Source organism: Copadichromis virginalis, linkage group LG17 (assembly GCF_057382275.1).
Source record: "Copadichromis virginalis isolate Kocher_CV1m ecotype Utaka linkage group LG17, C_Virginalis_male_GT1.1, whole genome shotgun sequence".
In the NCBI taxonomy this organism is placed as follows: domain Eukaryota; kingdom Metazoa; phylum Chordata; class Actinopteri; order Cichliformes; family Cichlidae; genus Copadichromis; species Copadichromis virginalis.
The window spans coordinates 6,896,292-6,919,658 of NC_140634.1; the positions used below are offsets into that span (position 1 = coordinate 6,896,292).

The 23,367-nt window shown below is 39.8% G+C and overlaps 1 protein-coding gene and 1 long non-coding RNA gene across 9 annotated transcripts in view; one reads left to right on the forward strand and one right to left on the reverse strand.

Moving 5' to 3' along the window:
* Positions 1-23,367, reverse strand: part of lrp8 (low density lipoprotein receptor-related protein 8, apolipoprotein e receptor) — a 180,806-nt gene that overhangs the window by 149,135 nt on the left and 8,304 nt on the right. The gene's annotated exons all lie outside the window — the stretch shown is intronic.
* Positions 10,166-12,692, forward strand: LOC146688904 (uncharacterized). 2 transcript variants are annotated; one of them, XR_014916189.1, is made up of 4 exons: positions 10,166-10,291; positions 11,095-11,242; positions 11,328-11,420; positions 12,212-12,692. It is a non-coding gene; the product is annotated as an uncharacterized LOC146688904 (long non-coding RNA). The 2 variants fall into 2 exon arrangements; XR_014916188.1 differs by lacking the exon at positions 10,166-10,291 and having other exon boundaries at positions 10,898-11,242.

Genomic DNA, 23,367 nt, shown 5'->3' on the forward strand with positions numbered 1-23,367 from the left:
GTCTACCCGCTGCCAACTTGAGCCATAACAAGATGCAAGGCGTAGGAGAGGAAGGCAGATGGGTGATGATAACTGGTGGGTGAGCATGAATTGCAAAAATGTGAAGGTGTCGGTGAAGAGGGTGACTCAGTGGTGAGCCTCACACCGTTAACAGACACAGAAAGGTGTGTGCGTGTCTTCATGTCAGAAACACTTATAAAACTCAAAGACAGAATTAAAAATTTGTGACTGCCAGCACTTGAGTGCTGTTTTTACCTTCATTCATTAGCCACTAGCAAAAGCACACAGACAGATCTCTTGTGGTTTCATATGGTTTTTATTGGACAAGATACTCTACCCTCAATTTAGAGGAAATCAAAAAGACCAAGAATAGCAAGAGCACCAGTAATTCATTTAAAACCCTCTGAACCTTTTACTGATAATATCGTATGAACAGTGAAGTCGTGCAGTGAATTTTGTAGTGAAAGTCCAAGGGTGTAGGTCAATGTGGAAGGTTGGCCATACAAAGCCCACGACATCAATATATTTGGGCCTAATGTTTCCAAAAAGGCATCCAAGTGCATGCAAAATGAAAAATCGAAAAATTACATCATGATGGAAATTGTTTATTATAGCTCAGGACCAGTGACCATTGACCTTATCATCATCCCACCAATGCCATTTGAATACGTGCACATGCATGCTCATTAACTGTGCTTCATCATACTATCAATTCAGTGTGAAATAACAAGATTGCTGTGCTTCAACGTCCTGCAAATACTAGGTTCTTAATGTGCATTTAGGCTTAAAACACTAAGTTGGTTAAAGAGTAGGTACAATTTGGTTGACCACAGCCTCAGAGTATCATGACATTTCATTACCCAATATTCCACAGGAGCACGTGCATGACGCCTCAGAGATAATAAGAGAAGCTGACTGGGATCTCTCCTCATTTAATGAGGTGACATACACACAGTGAAGGATGAGTGTTTTCTAATCAGCACTATAATTCAGATTTAGGTCTGTTTAGGTGGAGGTCACTGGGTATTTAATAATAAGCTACATGGTCTGCTAGTTTTAGTGTGCGCGCGTGCATGTGTGCGTGTGGGTATGAGGATGGTGCCGAAATGAGCACTGGGGTTGCTTGTAATTTTAATATCTTAAGAGATTACCATCTTTTGCAGTGTACTCACTCACCACTTACACAGTTTGTTACATGTGAGGAGCCTAATTGGCAAACCTAAAGATCTATATGTATTTAAGACAAATCCTAGTGCGCAGTGAAAAATTGTCCACTGTGCAAGACAATTCCAGCCAAACCACAAAGCCAACGAGGAGCAGATACAATCTGCTTGCACAAAGGTGTGCACTGGCCTTTTGGTTTGTGCACAAAAAAAAAGAGAAGCTGCTTAGATATGCAGACTGAAATACACCTCTATATATTGTATATGATGACAGCCATTATGCTACTTTTTCCTACATTCAGACAAAGCTGGAGGCTCGGCCACACGCTATGACCTTGCATTGCTTCACTGCATAAACACTCCCACTCGCACAGGGGATAGTCAGCCATTTCCCCTACCTCAGCATAACACCGTGTGTACGTCCATGTTGCTCTGTGTGTTTAAATGGCACTTCTTCTCCATGTGACAGATGGGCCCCCCCACTCACAGTAGCAGTAAGTCACTTTTGGATGCAGTAACCTTCACACCTCCCAAGAATTTTTGGATTGGGGTGGGGGGCTGTGTGTGTGTGTGTGTGTGTGTGTGTGTGTGCACAACTCCTGTTGAACTGGACAGACTTAAGATCTGTGCATTGGCGGGATCTGTCAGTGTGTTAGAGGACCAAAGTGAGCCAAATGAGGCCAAGGCGAGCCAAGGCTTTGGACCAAAAGCCTGTGCAAGAATTAGGTTTTAATATTGTGTAAAATACTTTGGTAAATGAGGCTTCTAACAATGCAACTGTCAGACGTATAAATTGCAGAATTAGCAATTCATGTAAATTATAAATTGAATTGTAAATCACGAAGGAGGGAAACAGATGGCAGCCAGAAGGTAAGGGCAGGGCAAACGGACACCCTCGTCTGTGACGTTTCTGCATTTCTGCTAGAAGGCAGTTTGCCTTTGTCCAACTGTCGGAAAGTCAGTGAAGAAATGTTGCTCTGTGGCTGCTCAAACCAAGTCTGATGTATAAAAAAATGCTGCCTACAACTGTGAGGTAGCCATATAGTGTTATCACAATTACTGTGACAGTTGAGCCCAAAAACAACTTTTTTTTTTTTAATCCATCGGAAGAGTTCAGCTGTGAGTTAAGTTTTAGAAACTGTCTGTAAATCTATCACCTTATGCACTCAAAGCCCACAAAGAAAAAACAAAACACAAATACATCTGAAAAACTACATCGACCAGCTGAAAGGAGAATACAGCTAGCTAGCATAGCAGCTTGGCTAAAGGATGCACCAATAATGTTTACTTCCTGTCAAACTGTCAATACCATCAGGCTCTGGAGGCGTTCTTTTACACAAGGGATACAGACCACAGATTTAGTTCCACAGAAATAAAATATTAAACATTTACCACATTAATCTGCTCACAATGACAATTTCAAGGCCAGTAAGCAAGTCGGAATTTCGGTAAAAAAATAAAAATAAAATAAAATTGCTGATGACTATTTTTTCCACCTGCTGCGAATCACCCAGCAGGCCAAATCAAAGTCTCCTTCTTGGAGTTAAAAAAAAAACCAAAAAACAAAGAAACAACCCCCCCCCCCCCCAAAAAAAACCTCAAACACCTTGGAAAATCTCACTCTGTCCCCAGAACCCTTTATGACATCACAAAGAAGATCTGAATAAGCAACAGTGACCATAGCAGGTAGTGGAGCGCTGGTACCTGGAGCATGTGTGCCTGCAGCCTACTCTCAGAAGCAACAAGGGAGGAAGCAAAGCAGCTAGAGGATGTTTGTAATTATAATTAGCATATTACATAACGGCAGCATGTTTGTTAAATACCCTTTCTCCTGGGTGATGCAGTTCTGTCTCCATCACTTTACAACAAACTTCAGCTATATTTCTTTTGTCACTCACTTTGGAATTAGTCCAGCTTACAGTACACAAACAAAGGAATGGAAGTATCTCAGACTCTCCATCCTGATATATTCTTTATATGCACAAAGGGCTCTCATGAGCACTCAGGTGTAATTCATAAAATGCCCTCACAATAAGCCTCGTATTTCCATTCTTCTCTGCTTCTCACTCTTTTTTTTTCCCCCTTATCAGCAAAGATCCAACACCGTCTCCTTTGCCTTCCTCTTCCACCCATTCTCTTTCATCTGTCCTTTTCTGTCTCTCCCTCCATCTGATGTTACGCCACTTTGCCAGTGAGGAGGAGCAGAGGAGAAAAGAGGAATGAATCTGGGTCACAGGAGGCCATGCATCTCAAGTCTCCGCTCTGCCACAATAAAAAGGAAATTGATCTGTTCCTCGCCCGCTCTCCCACTCCCTTAGCCTTGAGCCTAGAGACACGCACACACACACGCACGCACACAAAGGCAGACACACACAGCTGAGTCAGTCCATGGAAACAGCGTTCATCCGCTTCGTGGATCCATCCTTTTTCCAAAGCAGCAGGTGCGCTCACACTGGGAGAACAGCAGGACACACACACATGACACACACATGATCTCTTCCCTCCAAGCCACCCTGTTCGCACAAGTTCATGTGTGTCAGTAATTCTATTTCACAATTCAAATGAAAGCAATTAACAGAAGAACTTTCCTGCACTTTACAGAAGTATCCATCAGTAAAATTCAAACTTGGGCCAAAGACGATCATTTTCCCCCATTTATAGTTTTCATAATATCATTTGGTAAATAACGTTTCAGAAGACCGTGTACACACTCCCATCACTCATCCCCCAAAGCCTGTAGTTAATCTTAAAATCAGCCATTTGCATTTAAAATTTATGCTGCTGCACACCAGATCTGATAAGCCTTGCAGTTGAATTCCTGAAACTTTAAGTTAAGAGATCAACCCTCCTGAAAAAAAAAAAAAAGAAAAGAAAAAGAGGGATGGGGACAGACAGATCTTCCCTAGCCATAGAGCAAAAGAAAATACAATCATTTTCTCATTACTACGCTTCCTCGGTTAGTTGGGCTAATTTGGAGAAAACAAATTACCTTCTTCGACTCGAAGTCACCCCCACGAGTCCCGGACATCTTTATACTATTATTCCTGGTGTTCCCTGCCCTGCATGCATGTGCTCTGCTTATGGAGCTGAGAAAAAAAAAAAATCAGTTAATTTATGGTTTTTGTCCACTGCAAAACACAATTTGCTCACTTCAAAATGCAACCATTGCTCATGGAGGAAGTTGGTTACTGATCTCACTGTCAAGTCTGAGGGAAAGATGACGGTTTGTCAATATAAGTGTTTCAGCAGAGTTTTGTTTCTAGGAATGTGTGTGTGTGTGTGTGTGTGTGTGTGTGTGTGTGTGTGTGTGTGTGTGTGTGTGTACTGCTTCTATATTAGATCTTTATTTTCTGACCTTGAAGCCTCATTGTGGAAAGCTTCCTAAATCAGCGTGCTGTGGGTTTTTGCGTTTGTGTTGGTCTTTCTGTGCAGTGTACTCGTGTGTATCTGCTGCCCCCATCGATGCTTGGCTTAATCAATTAGTAGAGAAGTCTGGGGTCTATAGGGGGAAACGGGGAATGGTCAGGCTCCTCCATTTCCAGCTGGGGTCACTGGCTTTACAATCCTTCAAAGTTAATGACCATCTCTGGGAACACACTCTGTAATGTGCTCTCCATTATAGACACACAAACGCACACACAGGAGGTGCAAAACTCTTCATCACCAGGACATTTCGGAAGCATATGCAGGCACACACAGAGAGAGAGACTCATTATCCGACACACCAATCCATAGTCTCTTCATCACGGTGACACTAACAGTAGGAAGCAGGCGCGCACACACAGAAATGCAAAGTTACAAAGGATCCTACGGTATGAAAAGGCTCATAGAGATATACACACTGTCACTGTGTGCACAGCATTTTTATTACTCCCTCTGCCACCAAGGTTATGAAAATAATGAAAACTTTACTGGAGGTGGGTCTCCAACCTAGAAGAGATTAACTTTTGCTGAAAAATGAAGCTGGTGCCAGTCAGGTGATTTCCAGATGACGCCACTCTCCTGTGTGAAAGATTCCTTCAATTTTCCCAAGATCCCCAACACCACTGGTTTGAAGTCTGCTCCAAACCATGACAGAGCCTCCACCGTGCTTTACAGATGGCTGCAGACACTTAGTGCTGTACCTCTCTCCTCCTTTGTATACATCTTGACGTAGGAAGGAAGTGAAAATGTCAAATTTGGATTCATCACTCCACGAGACCTGCTGCCACTGATATTAGGCCCACTTATGTAATTTGGCATAATTCATCCTTTTCCCTTGAGTAAGCGGCTTTTTTTTACACTTGAATGATTCATAAGTCTTAAGTGGCTTACCAAAAAACATTTCCATGAAAATGGGTGAAAAATGTCCAAAGAAAACCGTTTAAAGACCTTCAAAAAAAAAACAACCTAGAGAACCTACTGAACTAGTGATGACTCAAGACCTCTGCCCAACACAGAGCTGATGAGCAAACAAAACAAGAATATTGAAATCTTACTCGTAAAACATGTAAATTCAGAGCTACATAAAATGGGACAGAGTGCTTGCTGCATGCAAATGTCACACACTGCTTGCTGCAAAAACTGTAGTGATAGAAGTTTTCACAGACGACCGATGGTTGTCCAAAGGAGAACGGCCTCCTTCGTTCATTTGGTTCAAAATAGTCAAATATCAGAAGCATGAAGCTCTCAAAATGCCATTTCACGCTTCTTTAAAATTCCCTTGCAGCTCCTCCTGCTGACTCCCTTGTGGTGAGCGTGAACATCTGTGCTGGAAAATTAAAACTTAAGAAGCAAGCTTGGCTGCAATTCATACATCTATTTTTTCTTTTTTCTTTCCTCCCACACTGCATAGAAAGATGGATCGTGAGACACAGACACAAACACCTAGATTGTGATTACTGAGAAAGGCAAGGAGCCCCTTTTATCAGTTTAATCACTCAGTGTATTTATTTATATCGTTGCACAAACATTTAAAGGATTTTAAGGAAAGTGGTTGAATATGTTGCAAAAAACAAGATAAACCACACATGCAAAGATGCATACAGACAACCGCGCGCACACACACACGCGCACATTTAGTCAAACCTATACAGACATCTGTTTGTCTCTTTCCTTGCCCCAAAAGAAACAACGCAATCACAGCACTTGCACACATGAACAGCTTTACCCCCTCTGCACAGCTCTTCCTGTTGATTAAAAGGCTTGCATCAGGGACAGAGGGAGAAAACAGTGAAGGGTTTAAAACTGAGGAAAAGGAAAGAGAGTGAGGGAGAGACTTCTTGAGGAAAGTCTTGTATCTCTCTTTTTCCAAAAGCTACATACAGGTGCATATAGTCTGTGCAAAGTCAATACAAACATTAACAGGTTTAAATTAGCTCTCCTTTATGTTACTAGGGGTCGGAGGGAAAAAGTTGATACAGCAGAGTATCGCAATATTTTGCTTGTGATATTGTGCCTATGCACGAACACCAAATATCAATATTTTATTAAACAAATTTAAATACTCTGGAAATACTAGAAACTCGTCTCATCCCCATCCTGAGATGATGTTAGTTGAGCAGACTTACATTAAATTGACTCATATGAAAAATAATGCAATAATTCAGAGCAAGCAAATAGATTTACTTATGTAACTAAGCTAAAACCTCCATTTATGGCAGGTTTTAGTGCCAGTGTTGGCATTTTTTGACAAATTTTACCTCTGGAGACGTCATTTACCATAAAAAGGGTGAGAAATCACATGTGTTACAGTAATGCTCAGCATATGGCAAAATGTTAAAAATCACAATAATTTTGTATTGTGAGTAAAATATTGTGAGTATATATCTACAGCAAATAAAGTATGTTCAGTCTTCAGTCACTAGATTAAACATGACCAAGGCATGAGAATAAAGGCATGTTATAACTGTGTTTTTGAAAACAGTGTCTCTGAGATATTTTGGTTGGTTTGTTTTTAAATATAATCATATCTCTAGTGCTACTTTAAGCACCAAGACACACAAACAAACATGCACACACACAGACAACTTGCTAGTAAACTATTATGCCTCGATCCTTTTATGGATTTAAGGGACCAATTAAATCAAACATGAGAGCAAGCACATGATTAAAGATTTATCTGCCCAAGGTCCCTGCAGCCCCTTCCCTTTTCACCCACACACTCTGACACGCACATACGTACACACACCTTCTAGCACTCTGACCATCTGGGGATGTGGGAAGGAAAGCATTGATCTCATTAAAAAACAGACTTTACAGATTGCTGCTCTCTCTCTCACACACAGACACAGACACACACAGACACACACACACACACACACACACACACACACACAGACAAAAACATGCATACATTTGCCTTTTGGTGTAATTCACTAACTGAAGTATAAACATGCCATTCACTGAAATCAATTAGCCGCGAGTTGCTAACTTTAAACACATCTACATAGACTCTAGAGACATGGTACTAATATGATAAATTAAGGTCAACCACACAGAGTTAAACTTTCATTATAAAACACACACCTTGCACACACACACACACACACACACACACACACACACACCATGTGATTTGTGACCACTGCTTTCAGCACTGACATATTTTAGATCTCACCCATTATTTAAACTTCTAGCTGTAGATGTACCATAGTGACTACAACAGCCCACATCTGATTCAGTCAAATTACTGATAAATGCATGTTGCAACTTTGGTTACTGACCTAAGATCATTTTTTTGTATGACACATCCAATTATGCCAAATATTTTGGGCAACTTTTAGTTTTTCCTCTGCTAAATGATGATAAATTGCTCACATATAAAAACACACATACACAACATAACTTTACAGAATACTTTGACAATGATTTTGATTATGAATCAATCATTTAAGTATATTTTCAACCAAAATATGAACGCCCTGGGCACCACTATAGCTTAGGGCAGCTCAATTAATCGAAATTTTAATCACGATTACGATCTGGGCTTTCAACGATCATTAAAAATGACTGAGCCGATTATTAGCCCCTCCCTCATGCTTTACTCTCGCGCTGCTCCGTGTGGCAAATCGAGCGCACCTCTCTGCATTTCGAACACTCGTCACAACAATTAAGAGGACCCGAGGGAAGCTCGGAAAGTTAAGCAGAAGTTATTTGGAGAGGAGAGTGACTGTCTGCCGTTGGTTGAAAAGAGAGGTTAGAAAAAAAAAAACCAAAAAAAAAAAAAAAAAAAAAAACCTTCGGTGGTGTGGAAACATTATGGGTTCGTGGAGTCAGACGTGGATCAAGTAGACATAGTTTGTAAACTTTGCTATGGTGTCGTAGCTGCACCACAGAGCAACACTGCAAAGTTCACTAAACATGGATGTTTACATTTTTCATTTATTTCTTATATTGCAAACATTTGCACTGTTATCAGTATTTGCACACTATTTTATATTATTTTTTAAAGTCATTATTCAATACATTGTTATTGTTAAGCCGGTCAGGGCAGCAAGCTCCGTTTTGTGTAACTATTTTTAAATCCCTGTAGAACCTGAACCACGTAAGCTAGCGCAATAATTTTTTTTGCATATGAAACCAGAGGAGTTGTACTTACATCTGATGCTATCAGCTTGTCCTCGGTCACTGTTTCCTTCCACATATAGCTTTGCAAAAATTGCATAAAACGCTTGCAGGAACAAAAACATAATATTCCACAAACAGGCTTTGACGATCCGATCAGCTGTTCGTAACACTTCGCACATTGAAACAGACAGTTTGCATGTCCGCCATTTCCTGCCCAAAACCGGAAGTGACGTCATTTTCGCGGAAAATGTAGTTTTTTACTTGTAGGTGTTAAAAGCCTATACTGGTGCTTTTATAAGTCATGTCTGACTTTTCTGAATAGTTTCTGGGATGCTTAGAACTGGAATTGCACTGTTGGAAATATTTTATTTTGATGCACCTGCTGTTTTCTTTGCAAATTTGCATCATAGGATTGTTTTTTTGTTTTTCCTGCAGTATATAAAAATTGCTGTATCTCCAAAATAAAACTATGAAGACACTCAAACTAAATTTCCTGTTGTTGTAAACTATTTTTTGCAACTTTTTTGTAATTAAACTTTTAACCTAAACCTCTTACATTTCTCCAAGTAGAAATATATGTAAAAAACAAAAAAACAAAAACGATTTTCAATTTTTTTGTAGTTTATTGCACTTTTTTTGCAATTAATGTAGTTACTATGGACTTAATTCATACATATTATTAAAATATGGGCTATAACAGTTGTATTGATGAATAGCAACTTGAAATGTTCCCACAAATGGCACTACAACATGTAAAAAAAATTAATATAAGCTCTGGCAGACTTGGTTCTATAGTAGGTCCTAAAGGGTTAAATAAATATCGTCAAATGATCGAGATCTCAATTTCAGTGAAAATAATCGTGATTATCATTTTTGCCATAATCGAGCAGCCCTACTATAGCTCACTGGCTTTTTTGCTTACTGTTAGTATTTTATCTTTCATTTTAAAGATTGTATTTTGTTTTCAAAAAAGCAACACTAAGAAGGCATCTGAAATCATAACGCATTTGATGATAAATGCAGTGTAGCACTTGAGCTGAAATGAAACCATAAAAATACTCTTTGTTTGATTGCACATATACACTACACTCAAAAAACAGATTCAGGTCCTCCTTTCAAAGAACACATGCAAATTATGTTAGTTGTTCACAAATGCAATTAAAAAATACCAAATTAATTTGATTTTCTTTGTGTAAACCTAAAATTATTCAAAACCAGCAGAGGCTGATTCTGAACACAAAATGAATGAGTTTGTTGGGGCACTGGGGGTAGGAGGAGTACATTTTTGCACTTAAGTATTTGTAAACTCAAAGAAATCAATTCAAGCCCCTCTTTAAGCTTAAACATTATTTTTAATCTCATTCAACGCAAATGTAGCACTCCAGCGTTACTGCAATTATTATTCATGTGGTGAACCTAAATTATTTTCTCTCAAAGCAGTCTTTGTCACAAGAAGACAAAGTTACTGAGTTACACAACGGTCCGCCTTCTTTGAAAATTTTGCGCTCTTTCAGGATCACCTAAATGAATCCAGCTGCTCTTGGCCTCTCTGTACTTTTTGGATAAAACTACACCTTCAGGTAAGGTAACATATTATTTTTCCATATATCCAATTGTGTATTTCTTTATCAGCTAAATCTATAATGCTATTTATCATAGAAGCTTGTAACAGTTGTTTTTTGAACTTTTGGTGGTGCTACCATTCTCTTCTCTGCTTGAATACTATTTTTTTTTTTGACAATATAGCCAGGTCTTTTCAAAAGTGCCTTGTTTTAGAGGAGAAATTGTGTAGCTGCCAACTTTTAAGTCGGAGCGTGTGCTAGCTTATTAGCAGCTAGCCATTGTGCTCAATGAAAGATGATGTCCTATAGCTAACTTCTTTCTTACTGTTTTCTTTTTATAATCTAAAAATATGGTATTCTGTGTTTATTATTATGTGCCATTTTCTAGTAGAAAGTATCGTTTTGAGGTGTCTTTAAAAGCACTACATAGTTTACTGAGGGTGCTACCAAAAGCGAACCATGTGGCCGGAAGAGTAACTGCAGGCAGCACAATGCGCACTCCCATGACGTTCAAACCTATTTATTATTATAAAAGATTTCGGCTACGTCCACACTTACACAGGTATTTTTGAAAACGAAGATTTTCCGTTTTCGTTTTAAAAAATAATCCCGTCCACGGGTAAACGCAAAAATGAAGGAAAACGCTGCTAGGAACATGCCAAAGCAACAGGTGGCGATATATTCCTAAACTCAGCTAAAAACAGTTTAGGTCTTGACAAACTTCACTGATGGTTCAAATGTTTAGCAACTTTCAGTGTGTTGATTCAGCAGTCTGTATTTAAACTTCTAGTTTATTATATTTGTGTATGTTTTATTTCCAGGTGAATGCAGAGTTCCTGCAGATCACTACAAAACCCCTGCAGGCGAAGTTCTTGGCTCAGCTGGACAATTTAACAGACAAGCTGATGCAAAATTTTCAGGGGAGCAAAGGGCCAAAAGATCAAGGATATCATGGCGATCAGTAGTTTGGTCGGTACTAATGATAAACCCATCAATTAAATGCAATCAATCAATTCCATTTTTTTCACCATTTTTTTTTCCACCCTTGCATTAGTATGATGACATCGACATAAAGAGGGAGCATACTCTTAAAAGCCTGGTGATCTACTTTAATGAAGATCCAGACCTACTGTTCAAGGAGTATCTGGTACGCTTATCACACCTTCTTTTCTAGATTCAATTTGAGTTAGGTTCATCGCACACAAAATCCTCATATATTCAAAAGAGACAATATAATTGTGAAATAGTATTATTCTTAATAGTCATTGTTGAAACTTGCACTGGAGAGCACTTTTTAAGGGGATAGTTTCAGCAAAAATTCAATTGTTCATTCTTTTGGTGCTGCCATGTAGGTATCTACTGCCTCTATGAACACAGTAAATGTGGACAAAACATTCATCCATTTTCTGTCAGTGTTTCAATTCAGTTTATTTATATAGCGGTATATCACAACAACAGTCATCTCAAGGCACTTCAGAAAGTAAACACTCCAGTGGAGTTCAGTTTATTATGCCAATTAGTAAAAAGTCTTCATTATAAGGAACACAGCAGATTGCATCAAGACACTAACTAGTGTCACTGCCATTACAGCAATCTCCTGGTTTCAGGAATAATGTGCATAAAACAAGCTGTTTCAAAAGGTTCCCAATTGTGATGAAATAAGGGAAATTGACCCAGCCCACACACACACACACACACACTGATAGACACTGGAGGAGCTCCTGCTCTATATCAAGCCCCTCCCAAAGGGAGGTACATAATACCTGAACCCAAACTATTGATAGGAAACAGATTGACGGGTTTTATTTATGTTTGGAGTGTTTATAGAGGCGGTAGAGACCTATGTTTCAGCACAAAAGGATACAAAAGCTGAGTTTTGCATAATATGTCCCCTTCCAAGTGACAGAGCCCTTAAACCTGAAACAACCTGTTTTTCAGACCTCCTCCACTGAGGATGAACGGTTGAGGTCCACTGCAGCAACTGTCACTGTATTTACACCATCAGAAGAGAAGGGATTCAGGAGCCAGAGGATGTTGGAGTTGTCATTGAAGGTACTACAGTTATGAACAACCTCGGTAGTGTCATCATGGCATTCATCGTCCTCTTTGGACTGATTTATGCACTTGATCTGAGCTATCCAAATGACCACAAGTACACTTTTGAGTTCTGTCAGAAGATTTTGATGAATCTGGATGGACAAAGGCTCAGTACAAAGATGCAGCAAATGAAAATGAAGATGTTTGCTTAGGCAAACAAGACCCAGCACAAAAGTTGATTTTGGCCTTTTTATATCTTTTGTTCAAACTGTGACCTTTTTTTCCTTTTTTTTTGGCCAAATGGAAGTTGTCTATTTTTGTCTGCTGTTATGTTGTGAGTGATGTGACCTTTAATCTGTACTACTATAGATGGATGAAAAGACTGGGGATTTAGCTCAGAAAAGGTTTCATGGTTGTAACTACCATTTTCTTTTTGATTGCTTTTGGGATTTGCAAAGGTAATAGAAAAATGTTGACACACACACATATATATACACACACACACACACACACACACACACACACACACACACACACACACACACACACACATACATACATACATACATACATACGGCTAACTGAAGGCCGGACGGTCCTGATCCCCAAGGACCCCAAGAAGGGACCGGTCCCCTCCAACTACCGACCAATAACCTGCCTCAGTACTACATGGAAGCTCCTGTCAGGTATCATATCGGCTAAGATGAACAGGCACATGGGTCAATACATGAGCGGGACACAGAAAGGAATTGGCAAGAATACCAGAGGTGCAAAACACCAGCTACTGGTAGACAGAACAATCAGCCGAGACTGCAAGACCAGACTGACCAACCTGTGCACTGCCTGGATTGATTACAAGAAGGCCTATGACTCAATGCCCCACAGCTGGATACTGGAATGCCTAGAATTGTACAAGATCAATGGGACCCTAAGAGCCTTCATCAGGAACTCAATGGGGATGTGGCGTACAACACTAGAGGCCAACTCCAAGCCCATAGCACAAGTTACCATCAAGTGCGGGATCTACCAAGGAGATGCTCTGTCCCCACTGCTGTTCTGCATAGGCCTGAACCCCCTCAGTGAGATCATTAACAAGACTGGCTACGGAACGGAGCAGTTGTCAGCCACCTCCTGTACATGGATGACATCAAGCTGTATGCCAAGAGTGAACGAGACATCGATTCACTGATCCACACTACCAGGCTATACAGCAATGACATTGGAATGTCGTTCGGACTGGAGAAGTGTAGTCGGATGGTAACAAAGAGAGGGAAGGTAGTCAGAACTGAGGGGATTGAACTACCAGAAGGCAACATTGCAGACATAGAGGACAGTTACAAGTACCTGGGGATCCCGCAGGCAAATGGGAACCATGAAGAGGCCGCTAGAAAGGCTGCAACCACCAAGTACCTGCAGAGGGTCAGGCAAGTCCTGAGGAGTCAGCTGAATGGTAAGAACAAGATCCGGGCCATCAACACATACGCCCTGCCCGTGATCAGATACCCTGCTGGGGTAATAAGCTGGCCAAAGGAGGAGATAGAAACCACTGACATAAAGACAAGAAAGCTCCTTACCATGCATGGAGGGTTTCACCCCAAGTCCAGCACCCTGAGGCTGTACGATAAGCGGAAGGAAGGGGGCCGGGGACTGGTGAGTGTCAGCACCACAGTCCAGGATGAGACAAGGAACATCCAAGAATACATTGGGAAGATGGCCCCAACTGACCGAGTGCTCAGTGAATACCTCAGGCAGCAGAAACCCAAGAAAGAGGAGGGAGACGAGGAACCATCATGGAAGGACAGGCCCCTGCACGGTATGTACCACCGGCAGATAGAGGAGGTGGCTGATATCCAGAAATCCTACCAGTGGCTGGACAAAGCTGGACTGAAAGACAGCACAGAGGCACTAATCATGGCAGCACAAGAACAAGCTCTGAGCACAAGATCCATAGAGGCTGGGGTCTATCACACCAGGCAAGACCCCAGGTGCAGGCTGTGTAAAGATGCCCCAGAGACAATCCAGCACATAACAGCAGGGTGCAAGATGCTAGCAGGCAAGGCATACATGGAACGCCATAACCAAGTGGCCGGCATAGTGTACAGGAACATCTGTGCTGAGTACAACCTGGAAGTCCCGAGGTCAAAATGGGAGATGCCCCCAAGGGTGGTGGAGAATGACCGAGCTAAGATCCTGTGGGACTTCCAGATACAGACGGACAAAATGGTGGTGGCTAACCAACCGGACATAGTGGTGGTAGACAAACAGAAGAAGGCGGCCGTAGTGATCGATGTAGCGGTTCCGAATGACAGCAATATCAGGAAGAAGGAACACGAGAAGCTGGAGAAATACCAAGGGCTCAGAGAAGAGCTCGAGAGGATGTGGAGGGTGAAGGTAACGGTGGTCCCCGTGGTAATCGGAGCACTAGGTGCGGTGACTCCCAAGCTAGGCGAGTGGCTCCAGCAGATCCCGGGAACAACATCGGAAATCTCTGTCCAGAAGAGCGCAGTCCTGGGAACAGCTAAGATACTGCGCAGGACCCTCAAGCTCCCAGGCCTCTGGTAGAGGACCCGAGCTTGAAGGATAAACCGCCCGCAGGGGCGTGCTGGGTGTTTTTTATATATATATATATATATATATATATATATATATATATATATATATATATATATATATATATATATATATATATATATATATATATATATATATATATATATATATATATATATATATATATGTGTGTGTATTTATGTATTGTTGGGTTGTTTCAAATCTTCAGTGACTGCCATACTATGGTGTGAATTGCAATGTTTATGTTTAGGTTATCATTGTGAATTTGCAAGTGTCACTATAAATATATACAATGATTCTGAAGTGAAATCTGATTTTACAGATTCCAGTTTGTTTTCAGTATTGCCTAGTAGTACAGAGGTGTGTGCTATTCAGATTTGACATTCATTACAAATGTACGTCAGCACTTTTTTGTGAGCACTTTGATTTTTGTTAAGGTTGATTTGACCATGTGACATGTATGTTTATTTACAAAATATTCTGTTTCTGCTTTTAATTCAAGTGAATAAACCTGAGTTGTAAAAACAAATTCATTTTGTCATTATTTTAATAATTAAATTAGTTTTCTGGTAATGAAAATTATGATTTAGTTGAACTCAAAATAATGATTTCAATGCAATGAAAATCTAGCTCAAGTGAATGACATTGTATTGAGTTGGACCAACCAAAACCTTTCACATCATTTTAATGTACTTTTTTTCATTTTAGCAGTATTTACGAAATTGTGTTCTACTGACTCAATTTAATTGAATTGTCATGATGTATGTAGATTAGGTTGGACCAAAATAGATGTATTACGTGGAAAACCTGCCATCAGTCCAATTGAGTTCATCCAATGACTTATTTTTTTGAGTGTAGTAAGACCATCAATGATCTACAAACATATTGATGTGTCCTACTATTATACTTCTTTTAAACACTTCTTCAGTGTATAGGAAATAATGTGCGTGCAAGCTGTCCGTCTTCCCTCTGGACTCTATCAGGTGCAAGGTGTGAACGGTTCGATTAGAAATTGATCGAACCATCTCGAGCGTGTTGAGCTGAAAGCATGCCGTTACTCTTTGAAGTTTATAAAACAGACACGCTCACATGCACAAATACACTCGCGCAAGAAATGTACTTTGCAAACAAATCCTTGCTTGAACCCCTCCTCGCAACGCTTTCTGAATGAATCTGTGATCTGAAATTTGTAAACAAATATAGAACCGTGTCAATGCAAGAACAAAGAGCCAGCTGTCTAAGAAAGTGCAAAGGCACATCTTTTACCACTTTCAGCCTCATTACTTGTGAACATCCCACTTATGGATGTTTGTCTAATAACAATATTAGCTATGTGGAGAAATGGTGGCACTGTGCAATTCCAATAGCAAATAGCGCTTCGTTCCTGTTTGACTAACAAACACAACAAATGTGCCTCATCAACAAATTATTAAGAAGTAAGAAAAGTTTGAATGCACTTAATTAGTGAATGAGGCCCAATGTCTCCTAAAAAGCCAAAAAACCGTGGCGTCTAATAAATGCACGTTGAAGTAAATGATGTCTGGCCAATTTTAATATTTCATTAAGACATTTCAATATTGCAGACTTTAAGCAGACGACAGGAATGAATAGAATTAATCAGGGAAGCTGTGAAGCAGTCTTAATTATAGACGGCAACTTGAGACTGCCTCTTTATATCACTCCATGACTCGCACAACTGAAAGGGAAATAGCAATATATGGCTGATTATTCAGCGATTACCATGAGATTTGAACTCCCGCACAGTTAAGTCCAAAGACAGGAGTGATGCTCAATAGAAAGTAAGGAGATGCTGGAAAAAAAAAAATAAAAAATTGCTTTTGAACAACTTCAAAAGGGGCATTAATTTCATTTAACTTACCACAGCAGAATATGGATGCTGACGCAATAATTTGTTACTTCCATTTATCGCAGGATCTTCCAGGTGAGAGAAACAGATGTCCAAGAAGCCTCAGTAGTAACAAACAAATGCCCAGCTTTGAATGCCCATCAACTATACAGCCTTTACCAAAAAAATCTGGTTAACAGTCTAGGATTATGTTAATAATACTACATACTCTACACATATAACTGCTGGCTAACCAGCAGTGTCCATCATTCAATAGTGCAATGAAGGTTAAATTCAAACTACAAAGTACAGGTACACACCAAAAGGTGTTTCATCCAAAGAGTGTCAGGGTTTAATTAACCTCTATGATCACTTATGAACACATCAACACACAAGAAACGGGACCAAGTGGTCTTGTCTGGGCCTAAAGAGGTGGAATAAAACCATTACATGGAGGAAAAAAAAAAACATCACTGTAACAACACTGCGGGCCAATTATGTTTAACTACTGCCTGTGGTCTGTCACAACTGGGTCACTCCATGCTGAGTGAGATAGATGCATGTGTGTGTGTTATAGAAGGTCTGCTTTGCACATGTGTTGTTATGTGATGACAATATTTCCAGAAGATATCTTTCTAATATACACATTTGTTCTGGAAATTTGGGTTTGCAACTCAGACTTGTATAAAGGCTTTATTTTTTGCTTTGTTTGTTTTTTAATTAAATTTTACTCTGAGTTTTAATAATTTATTGTCTGGAACAGTTTCCAAAGCTGGGAAGGCAAATATAAAAACAAAAACAACCCCCCCGAAACATTAAAACTATAACAATAAAAAGTAAGTAAGGTTTCCATGCTCAAAATGCTTTATTTTTTGGCTTTGGGAATCGGAGTGTCAGGTTTTTCTTTCTAAGTCTGCTGAAAAGTACTTCGAACACTTCGTACTTCCAGCCTCCAATCTTCCCCTGGCCTTTTACTTTAAGAAGGAACTGGGAATTTATCTTGGAAGACTTCTTTTGGATGTTTACTTGTGGGGATTAAATGTTGGCTTCTTAAATATGGCTGTGGGATTTAGTGGTGGTTGCACCTGAGCGCAGCAGGCACTGCAAAGTGTAAATTCATGGGCAACAAGGCATGAAAACTTGCAGATGGGCCATGGCAGTTGGGGAGTCCCCCCTCCTCCTCCCCAAGCATTTCTTGCTAAACAGACTCGGCATTTATGGTGTGACGGCCAGGGCTTCACTATTAATCCTCTCCGAGAACAGCTAATCATACTACCGCATAATCTTTACGTTCCAACTCATCTAAAAGTATTGTGTGTTCCCACAGTTCTATTATTTGAGAAAATACAGTAAAAACAGATGTATGGATTCAGCATTAAGGGCCTAGAAGCTGTGGGGTGTTGGATAAGCCTCACAGAAAATGAGGAGGGGAAAAAAGTTCTGAATACAGGCAGCAATAGGAAGACGAGATGGAAGTGTTGAAATTGTGATGCCACATATAACGTGACGAAGTGGAGGGCATAGGCAATGACAGAACACAGCAGAGAAGAAGCTTGCAGATAAATGTGAACTGCTCATCGGTAATGGCGTTTAAACTCCCCGAAGTAAATGGTTTTCTGAAGTGATGCAACAACATAAAAAGAAATGTCTCACATCAAAAGAATTAAAACCCACGGGTCAGGTAAGATTCAATATTCCAAGCGAAAGCACAACATTAGCAAGCCGGGGCCACATAGATGGCATCAAGCAACATTTAAAAATTTGAAACCAAACAAAGGCAAAATCGCTCTTGTGCAAAGCAGCAGTTCATGGTATTCAGTCTCTTCATGCAAAACTGTGTGTGCACATGAGTGTGTACACCAGAGAGACTACAGGTACAGATCAGATTTTTGCATACGCTACATGCAGGTCTGTCATGCTACTATGGCCATTTTCATCTGTTAATTCGATGGGTAGGTGTATGTGAGTAACTGGAATTTCAGTTTTCCTCCCACAAATCCCTGAAAAATGTTTTGGCTGATCATGTTTCTGCTTCGTTTAATTATGCTAAACCTCAGAGACCTGTCCAAATCAAACAAAAATTGTCAACAACAACAACAACAACAACAACAGGAGCTGACACGCAAAAAGGCTTCTGGACTCACTTTGTATCCCATCCTGGAAAATATACATAAACACATGCTTATGTAAATGTAGACACTGATTTCGAAAAGCTAAAGGGAACAAAAAGAGCTGTTTGGAAAAGCAGATATATAAAATAACACTGCAGATGCTGCAGGCACCATACGGTCCACTCTAAACCACACACAGTTCTCAATGCACACTGTTTTTAGTGATTTATATGGTTAGTATGGAGCCTAGAGAGCCTGACCAATATTAGCTATTTGCAATCTTATCAGTTTTAGCATTTATAACAGTTGATAAAGTAAATAAGATACAGGAGAAACACCCTTCAACCATGTCAACACGGTTATGCTAACATAATAACATAACGTGATGGTAAACTTGACCATTCTCAACATTATATAGCTTGTCCGCTGCAGGGCACTCTGCAACCTTCCCGTCGGTAACGCCAAGTTAGTCGAACAACTTGTTTTATTATGTTTTTCCTCCATCTCTTTTTAAGCCATACACTTATGGCTTAAATTTCTAAATCTTAGGGGACATCTTTCAATTTAGCATGTTTTCAACATTTTCAAAAAACTTGACTTCTGACCTTGACTTTGAGGTCAAGATTACGAGATTTAAACTCATCTGAGATTTTTAGTAGATGCACCAATGGTATCAATTTGAAAATCCACATATTCAGAAGGTTGGTTCTCCATGCCGCTAGGCAGGCAGACGACAATAACACATCCACTGTTACTCTGTCCAATAGGAAGTGGACAGAGTAACAGTCTTGCTTTTCCCAGAATCTCTGAACATGTGGAGGAATGTTACATATCAACACTTCACATCCAATGAAAGACAAGACTGCTCAGTAGACCATTTCACACTTTATTCTCTTACACAATTACTTCTGGAAGGGAGATGTGTCCTGCATGAAATGTTGCCACGGATCTCAAAATGGTGATGGGCACCCTATTCTAGTCTAAACAACAGCAATTCAGTAAGTTTCCACTAGAAGATGGTTCCCTGTTATCTACTGTTCTGCAGGCAAATGTGGGGGAGTGTCTACAACTGAAGGACACCTATTATAAGGCCTTTATTATTCAGGGCTGTGTCCACTTAATACTACACTATATGATTATATGGCATTTTGATTAATATGAGGATTATTATAAAGGCACAGTATTAAAGCACTTCAGGTAATATCATTCTAACAGGAACCAGGATGTAAATGAAGTTCCACTGAACTATCCAAAAAGTTCTAATAAAGAAAAATGTTTTCCCCCTACATACATAAATGTACAAATTTACATTAGCATACATTCTGCAGTTTAAACACAGACAAACATCTAAAAGGAACCTTTGAGTACCCTGAACAACGTTCCTGGGACTAAATGCATTGGACAGTTTAGGTGAAAATGTGTGTGTGAGAGACAGAGGGCCTCTCAGGGCCCATTCAGAAGGCATCACCCTGCTTCCAAACATTCAGGAATTATTTTCAATGATGCACAATAGGACGTGGGGGTGGAGGGGACACGGCAAAAGAAGAGAAAGAACTGTCACTGCTTAAAACACTTCATTGATGGCGGGAAAGAAATCAAATAAAAAGGGAAACCTGATCCAAACTACAATCTGCTTTAAGATTTGGCTCCTCCATTGAAAACAGCATCTTTTAACAACAAGTCACAATCTTTGCAAAGCAGCGAACAATCCAAAAAGCCAAGGACAGTCCGCATGTCAATACATCCCATGAGTATCCTGATGTCGCTCTAGCAACTACAGCGCATTCGCTTTTTATGTTTTACTTCAAACACACTTCTAATAATCCCCACATTGTAACTCCGATAGGAAGTACTTTTTAATCTGATTTTGAGCGGAAGATCAGAAAAGTGCTTTAATTAAAAAAATAAATAAATAATTTTTTCTCCTTAATCAATGGAGAAAAAACAGTGCTTGCTGTCGATTCCCTCCCCATTTCCTCACCCTTTAATCTCCCCTCGCTCTCTTTATGTTGACACAGTGTGAGCGCTAGGCGATAATGAAGTATCCTGCAGGTAAAACATTAGTAATGTGTGTATCCCCAAAACATAGCCTCTGCGTGCATGTAAGATTATGCTTTGCAACAGAATTTCTCCTGATAACCAGCATTACTGTGCAGTGGGTATATCATCAAAGAGTGCCTTATCCCTCCACCACCTCACCCCCATCATTCTGCGACACATGACAAGCAAAATCCCCTCAAGGTAAAAGACCCGTTTCACAGGCTTAAGAGCTGGCGAGGTGTGTGTGTGTGAAGAAGATGCGTTGTGTGTATGAGTTTGTGTGTAATCTACATGAACAGATTCATTCAAAACAGATGGAGGGAAGATGACAAACAAAGAAAGAAGAGAAACCCCCAAAAAGCACAAGTAGAAAACCAAGCACCAACCAGCTGATTAATAGTTTTTTTCCATTCATTGCGAATAATTCAAACAACTGATCAATTATCCACAATGTTCATGGCAATTATTTTGCCATCCACAAGACTTAGAACCTTGAAACAGGAGGAATTACATCCTGGATGAAACATACATATACAGTAGATTTGGTATTTAGATGCAACACAAGCTACTTCATGGATAAAAATTTAATTTGTGTCATGGAAACAGTAGCTAACATTTTCACACTTCTTTGTGCAACTATTCAAGAATTTTAGCATCTGTATCAGTTGGTGTTTTCCTCTTGCTAATGATGCTGAGATGTAAAGTTGGTTTACCAGAGGCTTTCTGAGAGTTTTGCCTTTTTTTACCCCCGACATCTTCAAAGGCTTTACCCATCTGCTTTCTTTTAGCAGGTGCTGGGCCAGAAACTCGAGTTTCTCAGATGACAAAAAAAAAAAAAAAAAAAAAAAAAAAAAAAAAAAAAAAAACACACAACAAAAAAAAAAAAAACACACAACAAAAAAAAAAAAACAACAACAAACAAACAACAAAAACCTACATTTCAACACTATGCAAAAATACACAGGTTTACTCATCAAACTGGAGTCACCAACAGTTCCTACTTTAATCAAACTAAACTTTCTGTTTCAACGATCAAACACAACAGACACTTGAGTCGCAGAAAAAGATGGAACAAAAAGAAAGAAAAAAAAAACAAAACATCACAATGGAGCAAAATCCAAACATGAAATATCGTCTGTCTGTGTGTTTACCTCTTTGTCCGCTCAACTCTTCCTAGACGATTAAGAGTATGGTGACCAAACTTTGTGCACAGGTATAACATAGGCCCCTAAGGGTTTTTAATCTATATCAGATATTACAATGTCATTATTTTGCCTAGCAACCAAATTTTAGCATTTATGAATCAATTACATCTTGTAAAAGCATTCTATCATTTGAATTTCATGATAACATCTTGCTTATATCCACATAGATGGAGTTACACATGAAATATTAAATATGCATAAGCTAAAAAGGCTAATTTTTAGCATATAAACAACATTTACCATCCTTTTGCCAACAGCATGAACGGGCTAAACAACAGAGCATTGACAAGTACTCATGAAGCATAAGTCAGAAATTAAAGTAGGAGCATTGTTAGAGAGTTCTTCCCCCCACTACTTAAATTCTGTGTAAAAACTTATGATGAAAACTTTTGACATGCTGCACTTAAGTGCCCTATCTTGGTGTCAGCTGAGCAGACTGGTATTAGCGGCCATGTTTTATTCATCAGCATTCTTAGTTGTCATTGCATATGCCTTATCCTGACTGCATGTACAAGGCAAGAGAGCACACGGTGAAAAACAGGATTACAGCAAATGTAAATAATAAACTGGAAGCACATGAAGATATTCGCTTAATCTGAGTTGGGGATTAATGTCATGATACCCTGTCAGACATGGCTAGGTTGGGGGGGGGGGAGCGCATAATAACTACAACACAGTCAATGCATAGCTAAATATAAGCACGCACACACACACAAGCGGTGGGGAATTAGGATTGTAGTGTTATCGGGGTTTGACTTTGAACAATATGTGACTTTGCAGTCGAGCGGGCAAACAAAAACAGGTAATCTTTCGGAAATGGCACAAGCTAATTCTGACAAAACAGACACAAGGGAGAGGGAGAGTGTAAACACAATGAAATAAGTGTAATGATACTAGGGCTGAACGATATATCGCATTTGCGATAATATCGCGACATGATCAAGTGCAATTTTCTAACCGCAAAGGCTGCGATTATACTCTGGACATGTCCAAATTCATGGGCTGCATCCTCCTGAGGCCGCATTTGTAGACCGATTACGTCACAGCGACGCGCCGAAGGCTGTCCAAATTACTACCATATCCCAGAATTCATAGTGCGGCCCAGCCAAACTCCAGTTTCCAGCAATGGCGGCCGCTACTGAGTTTTAAAATTACTCATACTAATCTTTCTGGGTCACAAAATAAACTTTTAACATATTTTCAGGCGAGAAAGTAGTTGTGTAAACATCAAATATCTGCTCGGTTTATCAAGATATCCCATATTTGCAAAAGTGCTTCGACGTT